Here is a 12477-nt window from a genome sequence, read left to right on the forward strand (position 1 = left end):
GAGAATTAATCAAACCTATTGGCCCTACCGAGGATCCAACACCAGAAAATCGATCTTCGAGATGGAATCCCAAATCCTATTGCAAGTACCATCGAGGAACTGGTTATACCACTGATGAATGCTACAGGTTTCAAAATCTCATTCAAGATCTTATAGAAGCAAACAAGATCCCATTGCCTCTAGCTAGCGAGAAGACTGGGTGATGATGAAGCGAATGACACAAGACAAGAGGCGAGCTTCAACGATGAGATTTCATGACATCCTTTTTCTTTTTCTTTATTTACCCTCTCCCCAATAAGTCTAGCATAGACACCTTTCTTTTCTTTTAGATTAATTTTGTAGATTATTTCTTTTCCCCTTTTTAATTAAATTGAGCATTTATTTTCTTGCATATGATCATTTCATTATATTGCATTTTTAAAAAAAAAAAAAATCCATGTCAAACTGAGCACAAGTTATATCGATGATTTGAGGCACCCCTTCTAGCCACATCATATTACCTTTTACCTTTCTAATTTACAATCCTTTCTTCATAAACCACTTTTAGCCTCGTCTAACGATAAACCTTTCTTTCTTCAACCTACATCTACCTAACCTTGGGATGGGATGGTGTGCAACTTATGCAATTCTAAAAAGCTTGAGTGATTTCAAAAGATCAAAATAAATAGAAAGCAATAACAAAAAAAAATAAATAAAAGTGTACAAAAGGGCAAGTGTTCCAATGTCTTTGATATGAACATGTCTTTAATAAGAACACGTCTCAGATTGCGTCTCTTATCGAGTGCTCGGTACCGTGCTTGAGAAACATGAATGCCAAGTGAGTGATAAACCGCATGATCGGCATTGCCCACACTTATAAAAATAAAAATAAATGCTAAAGCAAAAAAAGAGAAGCAAGCCTCAAGCATAAAATTACAAATATTCAAAAGGCAAGTTGCACACCTTGGGGGCTTATCTAGGGTCTTGAGCCTTTATCCCCTTCTTCTCAAACCTTTAGCTTAACCACGTTACAACCCTTAAAAAGACCTTTTTGAGGTATACACACACTTGTGCGAGGTTCGGCTAGAGCTACGTTCAGCCTGATTCCTAACGGATACGTAGGCAACCTCACATCGAGGTGCGGCCGTAATAAACATGCATTCATATTCACATTCACACACTCACACCATGATCATATCAAGGGATTCCCTATGCTCATTCCTATTTACTTAGAGCTAGACTTGGGGGCTTGATCCCTACATCATTAGCTTACCTACCCTAAGAGTCACCACCATTTGACTCTTTTAAAAAAATAATATCTTTCCACACACTTAGCCCTTGCGGCCTAACTTTAGTGTCACTTTCACACACTGCACAGATACATGACCAAATAGTTTTTCCCTTAAGAACCCTTTGTCATGAAATCTTAACATAACATTGAAGCATGCCTTGTCATGTCAAAATGTCCAACATCACTCATCAAATCATAATTGTCATTGCATCACGAAGTATGAAGTGCTTAGCCTCCGTGCCTAAGTTACCCAAATACTTTCATCATTGAGTCAACCATTGAGATAGCCTAGGATGGATTAATCCTTGCACCTTGAGAGATAGTATCAAACAACATTTGACTAACTCATTCAACATGCACCTTCAAAAACTTCGTTTCTTTTTTCGCGTCTTTCTTTTTCGGGAGAAAGTCGGTACCCTCCACAAAAATGACGGAAAATTTTTGCTTTTTTGCATTTTCGAGTCGCACAATCAACACTATGCACACACAGGTCATGAGTAACACGTGTCATTTCACTTTAAGTAGTGTCAACCTCGAGTCAATCACAGTGAGTCAAGTTTATGCCTTGAGTTGTGTCAATAAGTCAACCAATGCTAAACCTTAGGTCAACCCTAAGATAGTTAAAGAAATTGGCAAAGTTCTATAGTAAAAAATAAATACAAGTGAAGCAGAATAGGGAAGACCCTACTCCAGCGTCGGACGACTGATAAGTGACTTTTATGTCACTTTTAGGGTGTTTATTGAGTCGTTTTCCGGCTTATTTTCCAATAATTTAGCCTATTTTGTCCTTTATTTCTATTATTTGCTTATTCTCGTCTTTTATCTTTATTTTGAGTATTTTAGTAGTTTTTAATAGTTTTTAGCTTATTTTCTTAATTTATTTAATTTATCTTATATTCTATGTTTATATTTTAAGTTTTTAGTTCTTGTTTTCTAATAAGTTCCTAGTTTCTCTCATTTTCTTATTTTATTTTATTTTCATGTTTGTTCTCTTTATTTTATTTAATTTCTTTTGATTTTATTTTTTTATGTTATTTTTATGTTATTTTTATTTTATCTTTATTTTATTTTATTTTATTTCGTGGTAATACCCTCATGTTTTTGGTTGTAGGTGTTTCGGGTTTCAAGTTCAAATCGTGTTCGAGGTCCGAGGTTCGAGGCAAATGTACCAGCTCCACCACTGCTTTCCCCCAATTCGCACCAACAGCCGCACACCACCACCTTCAGCCACCCAAACCACCAGCTCCACCACTACTTTCCCCCAATTCACCAACACCAACACCAACTGCCACAGCAGCCACCCAAACCCACCACCAATCCACACCCAGCCGCACCGCAACCAACATCACCAAACAGCCACCAGCAACCACCTTCTCACACCCACACTTCAGCCCCCTTTACCGCACATCAACAACAACCACCTGCTCCACCACTCCTACACCACAACTCAACCACCACACCAATTTACAGCCACCACCAACCTCCAATCACAGCCGCTTCCAACCACCGTTAGCCACCAATAAAAGCCGACACAGCAGCGACCAAAAATCGCAGCAACCCATGTCCAATTCCACTCTCACCAGCCACCAAAATTATAACCAAACCACCACCTATCACAACCACCAGCAACCCCGGCTCACCTCACACCAAGAACCACCTTCAGCCACGCAATTCGCCACCAATCCCAGCCAACTCGCACTCCGTCAGCCGCCAAAACCACCGCAACAGTAGCAACCAACAAATCGCAACAATTCACTTCAATCAAGCGCCCAAAATCAGAGCAAATAACAATTAATCAAGTTCGAGAAAACCAAAGGAGTTCGGTCGAAGTTCGAGTCAGAAACTTTTTAGGTTTTGTAATTTGAAGAGGTGTGGTCGAACACACCCATGGTTCGACCGAACCAACCCCGTAGTTCGGCCGCACCAACCCATGGTTCGACCGAACCATTTCACGAGCTTCGCGTGTGACTTTTAATGAAAATCGAACGGCTGCAAAGTGATAATTGCTGATGATGATGGAGTATGAACGGTGATGATGATGCGTAAATGGGTGCTTGAATTGGAGCAGGGGAATTCGAAAGTGAAAGGAGAAAGGAGTCTGATGGTTTTTCGTGGGTTTTGGGTTTTTCTTTTCTTTTATTTTATTTTTAGTTTTGTTTTTTTTTTTTTTTGTTTTTAGTTTAGTTATTTTAATTGTTTTAGTTTAGTTTTTATTTCTTTTTAATTTCTTTTATATTATTTTAACTTGTATTATAAATACCCTCTTTACGGTTATTTTCAAGAGGAGACTTTTGAATCAACATTTTAGTTTAGATAGATTAGTTTTAGTTTAGCCTTTATTTTCTCTCTCTTAGGGTTAGTTTAGGAGTAGTGTAGAGAGAGAAAGCTTGGATTTCCATGGAGTTTTTGAGAGGTTGAAGAAGCAACTTTGTGGAACTTCTTCTCATCTATTCAATGAGCATTTTCTAACTTTCTCTCATCTTTATTTCTTGCTTAATTCTTAGTTTTTGCTTTTTGTTTATTGATTTGAGTAGATTGATTAGTTTATTTGTTTAATCTTGTTTTTATTCTTATTTTACCTTGTTTTCCATGTCTTTCTTCATTATGTTAGCTTAGATTTTGTTCTAGGGAAATGGATGAAAGTTATGTTAATAAATTGAATGATTGATTGTGATTAGTATGGAATTGTTTCTTGATTATTGTGTATGGATGATGCGTTTATGGATTAGAATCTTTCTAGCTAATTGATTTTATGTTCTTAATTGTGCTTTCAATCGATTTTGCGAGAGTGAGTTGGTTGAGAGCCCTAAATTCTTCCATACCTTTACTAGGCTAGTTGCACGAGAGTGAATTAGTTTAGTAGGATAATTAACATGCTTAATTGAGCGAGAGTGAGTTAAATGTGTTGATTGTTCCTAATCAAGGTCATTTTCATCTAATTGTATGATGTTATTGAATGTATTGATGTAATTGGATTCCACTTTCCCTAGTTTTAGTTATTTGTTCTTAGTTGTGTTTAGTTGAACCTCTCTCTATCTCACAAGCTTTCCTAGTAGTCTAATTAGCACAAATTGATACACTTAGTCCTTTTGGGTTCGACCCTTTACTTGCCACTAACTAGTTTAGTGTAAGTTTAGGTATTATAAATTTCTAATTTGGTTAGGGTGGTAGCATAACGACCTACTTTTAACCTCGATCAACGACAACATCTAGCGTATGGAAATAGACTTCAGCGCTTGGCGCTAGATCTCAGTGTCTGGCGGCAGAATCAATTCTTGGTGCCAGAGATATTTCAGCAGCGACAGAGCTCGAAGCCTCTCAGAAAGGTGATTTCGACCTCACACAGCAATTTCGGGTTCCTTGGTACGCCAGTTAGCCCCTATAAGCAAATTAACATGATTAGTAGTCGGCTCGATTACAATTGAAGTAAGTGATTGACCTGACGAAAAAACCGTCTCGCTTAGCTTAAGCGCCTAAAACACTAGCTCATTACAAGCACCAACGTATCGATTTGAAAGCAACGATAATATTTCCAAATATGGATTGCCGTGCGTCTTCTGCAACGACAATTTTTTCAAGATCGGATTGTCATCTCTGGCAAAGTTTCCGAGCGTGGATTGTCGTGCTCCTTCTCTGTTTGGCAATTTTTTCCAAGTTCGGATTGTCATCACTGACAAGTTTTCCAAGATTGGATTGTCATACACCCAGTTCCCTATGGCAAAATTTCCCAAAGGATTGTTGTAGGTCTCTATTCATCATAAATTCCGGCAAAGTTCCTCAATGTGGATTGTCATTCATTTCAGTAAGTGGCAAATTTTCCCGAAGAGGATTGTCAGTCGACTCTTTTTTGCAAATGTTCCAAGGCGCGGATTGTCAACTGTGGCAATATTTTCCTAAAAGGATTGTCGCATAGCATTGGCAAAATTCCAAGGTGGATTGCTTTCAAGAGTTATATTCCAAGATGTGGATCGTCGATCGCAGAAAAGTTCTTATGAAAGATTGTTACGAGGCATTGGCAACTTTTTCCCAAAAATGGATTTTGGCAAATTTTCCGAGATACGGATTGTCGCTTCATCGTGGCAACATTTCCAAGGATGGATTGTTACGTGGCATTGACAACTTTCCCTAAATCAGATTGTCATACATCATACAAGAGTTGTGTTGGCAACTATTCCCAAATAAAAGAGGATTGTCGACATACTGGTTCAAAAGCAGCAAAAGCGCCGACGTACAGGCATAGCGGAAGCAAAGTTCAAGCGAGATTTTAGAGATCGACAGGCGGAGATCTTCGGTAATTTCTTTGGAAAATTATCGCAACAAATGAGGATGGCTTCAGGCGAGGATATCTTCGACGACATTCCCTAGATTGTGGAGAGTTGTCACAAACAACTGAAGATTGTTTCAAGCGAAGCAATCTTCGATAGTGTTCCCTTGGACGTGGAATATTATCAATGCGGAAGGGGATTGTTTCAAGCGAAGCAATCTTCGATAGTATTCCCTTAGACGTGGAATATTATCAAAGCGGAGGAGGATCGTTTCAAGCGAAGCAATCTTCAATATTGGAAGCACTTACAAGCGTAGCGGTTTTCAAGCGGGATGGCATTCTCTTGGCAGGAGGTCATCAAAACAACGGCAATGCGGCAGCAAATCGGTTACTTTCAGAGATGTGTGCTCGACGGTGCAAGATACGCGTTTCTTAACTCTTTTATCTGTTTAACTAACGCTAGTTTTGCAGGTATCGGCGTTACAAGAGTGATTTAGGATCGCAGAACGTTCTGAATCATTCTCCGTCCCTATCGATACTTTGACTTTTGTTTTCGAAACTTGCGTTTCTCCAAACTTAGTCAAAGTGGGGGCTTCTGTAGACACACATTTGTGTCTCCCCAAAACCAAACCCAGTGATGAGTACCTTTCGCGTCGAACCATAATCGAATGAAGTGAAAGTGTGGAAAGTCTAGTGTTGCGGATAGTTTTAATTCTTTTCTCTTCTCTCTGTTTTTGAAAACTTATTTTAAGAAAACAGCCAATCCAGTTTGGTTGGTCCATGATATGGGTCCAATAGTAGTGTAGTTGGATGTGGCTTGACAAGAGCTTTCCAACGATATATTATAAGCCCAATTCCGATGAATATTGAGGAAGTTATGGCCAATTTACTAAACTGGGCCCGGTTTGAGCCTTATATACGGCCCAATGATCTATAGGAGGGCCTAATATGATTTATCATTCCTAATGCAATTAGGAATTGTTTTAGTTTTCTAGATTCTTCTAGAAGGTTCTTTTTATTCCTAATTCAATTAGCATTGATAAATTGACTTTTGTTGACTTTTCAGAGTTTTAATTAAAATCAGAGAACGATTTTTGAGGAAAAATACGATTTTATCTTCCTGTACAGCAATTTTTATCTGATTTTAAGAAAACGCGTGAATTTCCAGATCAGCGCCAAACGCCAGCTGTAGGCTAAATATTTGATTTTTATTGTTTAGTGACATGCTAGGGTTTGTTATTAATCTTTTTAATATCATGCCTAGAATCTTGCTATTATTATGCTTTAGCGTTGATATGATTATTGTTAACATGATTATTTTAATTATTATTATTATGATTATTATTATCATATTGCTTGATTTATTGTTATTGCTTGATCACACCTTTTATGCATGTTTAAAGGGAATTTGTACTTGTAATCACGCTTAGTAAGATAATTAATAATCTTGTTTAGGGTTAATATGATTATAATTCAAGTGATCGCCAATAATAGTTTTATTTGTGCATTAAATTCAACCAACATAGATAAACAGGTTTAAGGGTAATCCTATTGATTGTATGTTAGTCAAAAAGCGCACATGAATACGATTAGAATAAAGTAGAGGTCTATTATTAGGGCAGGTTCAATCTCTTTTAGGTTGGATTTGTACATTCATCCCCGAACCCTTATTTGGTTCAAGACCTTATGGAGTTAACGATCTCTTGGATCGTTAAGGGGTGTAACCTTCACCCTGTGAACGGTTTACAAGTTTCTAAAAAACTTGTTGGCGACTCTTTTGCTCTATCTTCTTTCCCTTTGGACGCCACCGTACTTTAGTGTATGATCACAGTGGGGTTTAAGCTAGGGGATTAACGCTTGAAATTATTCCCTACACTTATGTTCTAAAATTTTTCCTATGTTCTAAAATTTTTAATATGTTCTAAATAAAAACTCTTTAAAATTACAGAAATGTCATTACTAAAGGATCAGATGGTTAGATCAAAATCTAAGGTAAGATGTTTGTTTTTCTCTTTTATTTATTTATTTTTTTGAATCACGAATTCAATTTCAATGGTTTATCGTTAATTTTTTTTTTGGTCAATTTACGCTTATTTTCTAAATTTTTTCCTATGTTCTAAAATTTTTAATATGTTCTAAATAAAAACTCTTTAAAATTACAGAAATGTCATTACTAAAGGATCAGATGGTTAGATCAAAATCTGAGGTAAGATGTTTGTTTTTCTCTTTTATTTATTTATTTTTTTGAATCACGAATTCAATTTCAATGTATCGTTAATTTTTTTTTTTTGGTCAATTTAGGGTTCTTTATAGTGAAATTCGAACTCTTATTTATAATTATTGAGCTTATGAATGGTTATAGCGATGATTTTGTTCAATTTGATGAATTTGTTTCAAATATCTTCAAAAAACACTTAAAATTTCACTCGAGCATGCAAAATTGAGCTCATAAAAGGTATAACTAGAATTTTTGTCACTTTTCTTAATCCTTTTGTAATTTTAGCTATAATTAGGTCTAAATTCAACAAATCGTTGTAAATTAATTTTATCTATTTGATTTGCAAAGAAATAATAATAGATGTTTATAATAGAGAATTGTGCGATTTGATGCTGTTGTTTTGTTTGATTGTGTTGTGTGATTGAATTTAATCTGGTTATATGTGAAATTTAGCTATTTAAATGACTTTTTTTTATCTAATTTGATGCTGAAACTCTTTCAACAATTAAATGGTGATGAGGTTGGATATTCTTTTTGGTTTTGTGTGATTCCTCTATTAGAACTGTGAACAATTTATTTTTTAGCTTGAATGTAAGATTGAAATACCTTGTCTCTTTTTTTCTATAATTGTTGGGTAAGTGAGATTGATTAGTTTCCAAGTAATAAAAGTAGATACAAAATAAGTTAAAGTAAGTCTAATATATCTAAAAGTAAATAGAAATGAAATTCACCTACTAAATGCTTCCGAAATCATGGAATTGCTACGAAATCTAGGACAGGTAGGGAGGAGTGTGAATGGGGAAGCTGCTAGGAGCTGTTGGGTGTCACCTGTTGCTGTGATAAAATCAGAAAAAAAATAATAATTGCAATGGCTTTTAATAAGTGAACTAAACTCTTCTTAAAGTAAACTAAATACCTTTAAATGTATATGAAATCACTCCTAATATATCTAAAAGTAAATAGAAATGAAATTCACCTTCTATATGCTTCCGAAATCATGAAATTGCTATGAAATCTAGGACAGGTAGGGAGGAGTATGAATGGGGAAGTTGCTAGGAGCTGTTGGGTGCCACCTGTTGCTGTGATAAAATCAGAAAAAAAAAATAATTGCAATGGCCTTTAATAAGTGAACTAAACTCTTCTAAAAGTAAACTAAACTCTGCTTAAAGTAAACTAAATACCTTTAAAAGTATATGAAAACACTCCTAATATATCTAAAAGTAAATAGAAATGAAATTCACCTTCTAAATGCTTCCGAAATCATGGAATTGCTATGAAATCTAGGACAGGTAGAGAGGAGTATGAATGGGGAAGCTGCTAGGAGCTCTGGGGTGCCACCTGAAGCTGTGATGAAATCAGAAAAAAATAATTGCAATGGCCTTTAATAAGTAAACTAAACTCTTCTTAAAGTAAACTAAATACCTTTAAAAGTATATGAAATCACTCCTAAAGTAGATACATTTTTCTTGTTTGATCAGGCTAATAAACTTTTCGCTTCAAACAAATTTGGTCGAATTATAATGTTAATTTTCCTGCTTATGAAACAAATTTTGTTTAAGCCATGTTAGATTGAGTGAATGTTATTGAAATTTTGGATAATTTGGCAAAGTTTGAGAGATACATGGATAAAGAGAAGCTTATGATGTTTGATCCTTCGTTTCAATTTGCAAATCGCTTCAGGAAGAGATATGGAACTTCAGGATTTATTATACCCATTGCTGAGGTATTGATCCTTATGAGGTATTCCAAGATACTAAATGGGCTTTTCTGATTGGAGCAAAGCCTTGTGGGCCTGGTATGGAACAAGATGACTTATTGGACATAAATGGAAAGAGTTATGCAGAGCGAGTATGACAGATTTTTTTCCCCTATGATGTTTTGTGGCTCTGAAAGAAAAAATGTGTTATGTTTTTTCCCTTATAATGTTTTGTGGCTCTGAAAGTTATTGTGGTTGGAAATCCTTGCAATACTAAGTGAGATTGATCTGTTTGTGTTTTAACTTTTATTTCATGAAAGTGTTTTTTCTTTAATTGCATCTGATATTTTGCTTTTCTATATAGTGCTCTGATCTGTTTGATAAATGCTCCAAATATACCTACAAAGGATTTGCAGGCAAACAGCGAACACGCTAAAGTTCAGCGTAAGAAACATGAATCATTGGCTTACCATGTTTAAGATGTAAAGGATTTTGAGGTGCATCTTGGAGCTGGAGTTGGTGGAAAGGTCGGTGAGAAGATAGTTTTGCTTGGAAACAAGAGGCTCCTGTAGGTACATAATAATGTTCCAATAAACCATGAAGTCGAGGAGTATATCTCAGAAAAATTAGCTTAAACTTGTGTGTTGGCAAGGTTGCAGGAGCTTTTAATGTGACTGATCTAGTGAAGCTATAGGCTGGTCATGTCCTTAGATATCTCCAGTGTATGGGCATCACAAGCATCATGGTAACTGGTGATAACTGTGGTACTACAACAACCATAGGAAGAGAAGTTGGTATTAATCAAGTTTTTGCTGAAACAAGTCTAATTGAAAAAGCCGGGAAGATAAAAAAAAAAAAAAAAAAAAAAAAAAATAGATTGTGTCCAAAAAGTAAATAAAAAAGTATCTAAAGTGAATAAAAAATAATTTAAAGTAAACCTATTAGCTCAAGTGGTAGAGCACTATGCGGGTGCATAGAGGTGTAGGTTCGATTCCTACATAAGTTATCTCTAAAAGTAAATATATAACAATTTAAAGTTATTTAAAATTACTCAAACGTAAATGATAAATAACTAAAAATAAATCAATTTAGCTCAAAGATATACAAAAAATTAATTGGATTTTATGATTAATGTCTACGGAAATTTTATTGACTTTCATATATTTACAAGATGAGAAGTTATAAGAAAAAAGCATATGGAGCTTATAGTAAAGGTTTTCAAATATAAAGACCCTGTTTGGTAGTAAGCTTATTGGGGGTATATTAGCTTATTTGACTAACTTTAGCTGATTGACTAGTCAAACAAGCTAATACAAGTGTTTGGTAGTAAGCTTATTGAAAGAGCTTATTCCACTAAATAAGCTCTTTTTGAAAAAGCTCACTTTAGGAGCTTTTTCAATTAGCTTATTCATTAATTATTGTGAAATGACATTTATAACCTCATTTAATTTAAAATCCTATCTAAACTACCTACCCCACAATTAGCTTATTGGTCATTTCACATACTCAATCACCTTTAAGCTATCAGTTATTTACCAAACACTTTTATATAATCAGTTAATACAATAAGTTAGTCAAATCAGTTAATAAAATCAGTTAGTCAAAATCAGCTTCAGCTTTCAGCTTTCTCCCAAACAGGGCCAAAGTAGATAAAACAATAACAAAAGCAAATTATAAAGAAAAATAAAAAAAATTCTATTGTATATGTATAATGAAATAATTGAAAGTGAGAAATGAGCATAAAAATCGAGTCATATATCCTTTTATATCTCTCTAAAAATGAATACTAATGAACCACAAGAAAAACATATGAGTTGAGGTTGAAGTAAAAGTTTTCAAACTAAAAGTAAATAAATAAGTGTAAAAAGTAAACAATTTTATTTTTTTGGGTAGGAAACGAATAAAATATCGGGCTGGCCCAGGTTACTCACGGTGAGTAACAAGATTGTTTCTCACGAACATGTGGCATGCCAGTTGGCAGCCAGTTGGAAACTTTAGTCTAAAAAATTACACGTCATACAGCTTGGTCATTATTCCGTTAAGTCACGGTGTTAGTCTTCCAACCACAATCACTTGAGTTTATGTCGAGTTTCAATTGAAGAAGCTCCCACCTTCATCTTCACACCTTCAATTGTGAACCTGCAATTGTTGCTCTGCTTTGGCCGTCTCGCGTGGTGGTGTCGGTGGTCGTAGGTGGCAAGTTGAATTTAAGGTAGTTTAAGCTCAATTTAAGCTCCCATCCATCGTGTTATTGTTGTTGTTTCTTTCGCCACTTTTTATGGAGTTATACCATCAATTTCTGTGGTTTAATGTTTAGTTTTTGTTAATTTGTGTGACCTGTTGTTGAATTAGGGCATTGGTGAAAGTTTGTTTTGTGAATTACCTTTGCGGTTGCTTAATTTTGTCAGTAAAAGCTGCATTTTTGTTAAGTTATGCTATTTACTGTACTTGTATTTGTGCCTTTGCTATGAATCTGCTACTGCTGTCATTTTGCTATACTTGGGTATGTATTTTGTTAATTTATGTTTAGTATTTGATATTAGATGGTATTTGTAGATGGACATGGATGTTAATTTGGTAGGTGGGTGTGCTGAGGCGGGTATTTGATGGAAGTTAGTGTAGAATATAGTCAACACGAAGGTTGTGTTTTGAATTCAGAGAACCTTAGTTCAATGGGAGGTGGTCGTGATGATGGGGTGGGTAATTTGATTGAAATTGGTGTAGATGAGAGTGACAGTGAACATGAGGGGTGTGAAGTTTTGAGTGCACAGATATTAAGCTCAATGGGAGGTGGGTGTGATGAAGTAGGCAACTTGATTGAAATCGGTCTTGATGGCAGTGAACAGGAAGGGTGTCAAGACGCGAATACACAGTCCTTGGAGAACATCACCCTTACACAGACCATTGAAAACACTGCACCTTTGACCACTAGAAATGATACGGCTAACGGTCTAGTGCAGAACTGCTCCCCAAATGAGACAATTCAAACCGTTGAGACTAATGTGTCAACGAATGAGTTCTGTATGATA

The sequence above is a fragment of the Chenopodium album genome, chromosome 9 (assembly GCF_948465745.1).
Source record: "Chenopodium album chromosome 9, dcCheAlbu1.1, whole genome shotgun sequence".
Lineage (NCBI taxonomy): Eukaryota > Viridiplantae > Streptophyta > Magnoliopsida > Caryophyllales > Amaranthaceae > Chenopodium > Chenopodium album.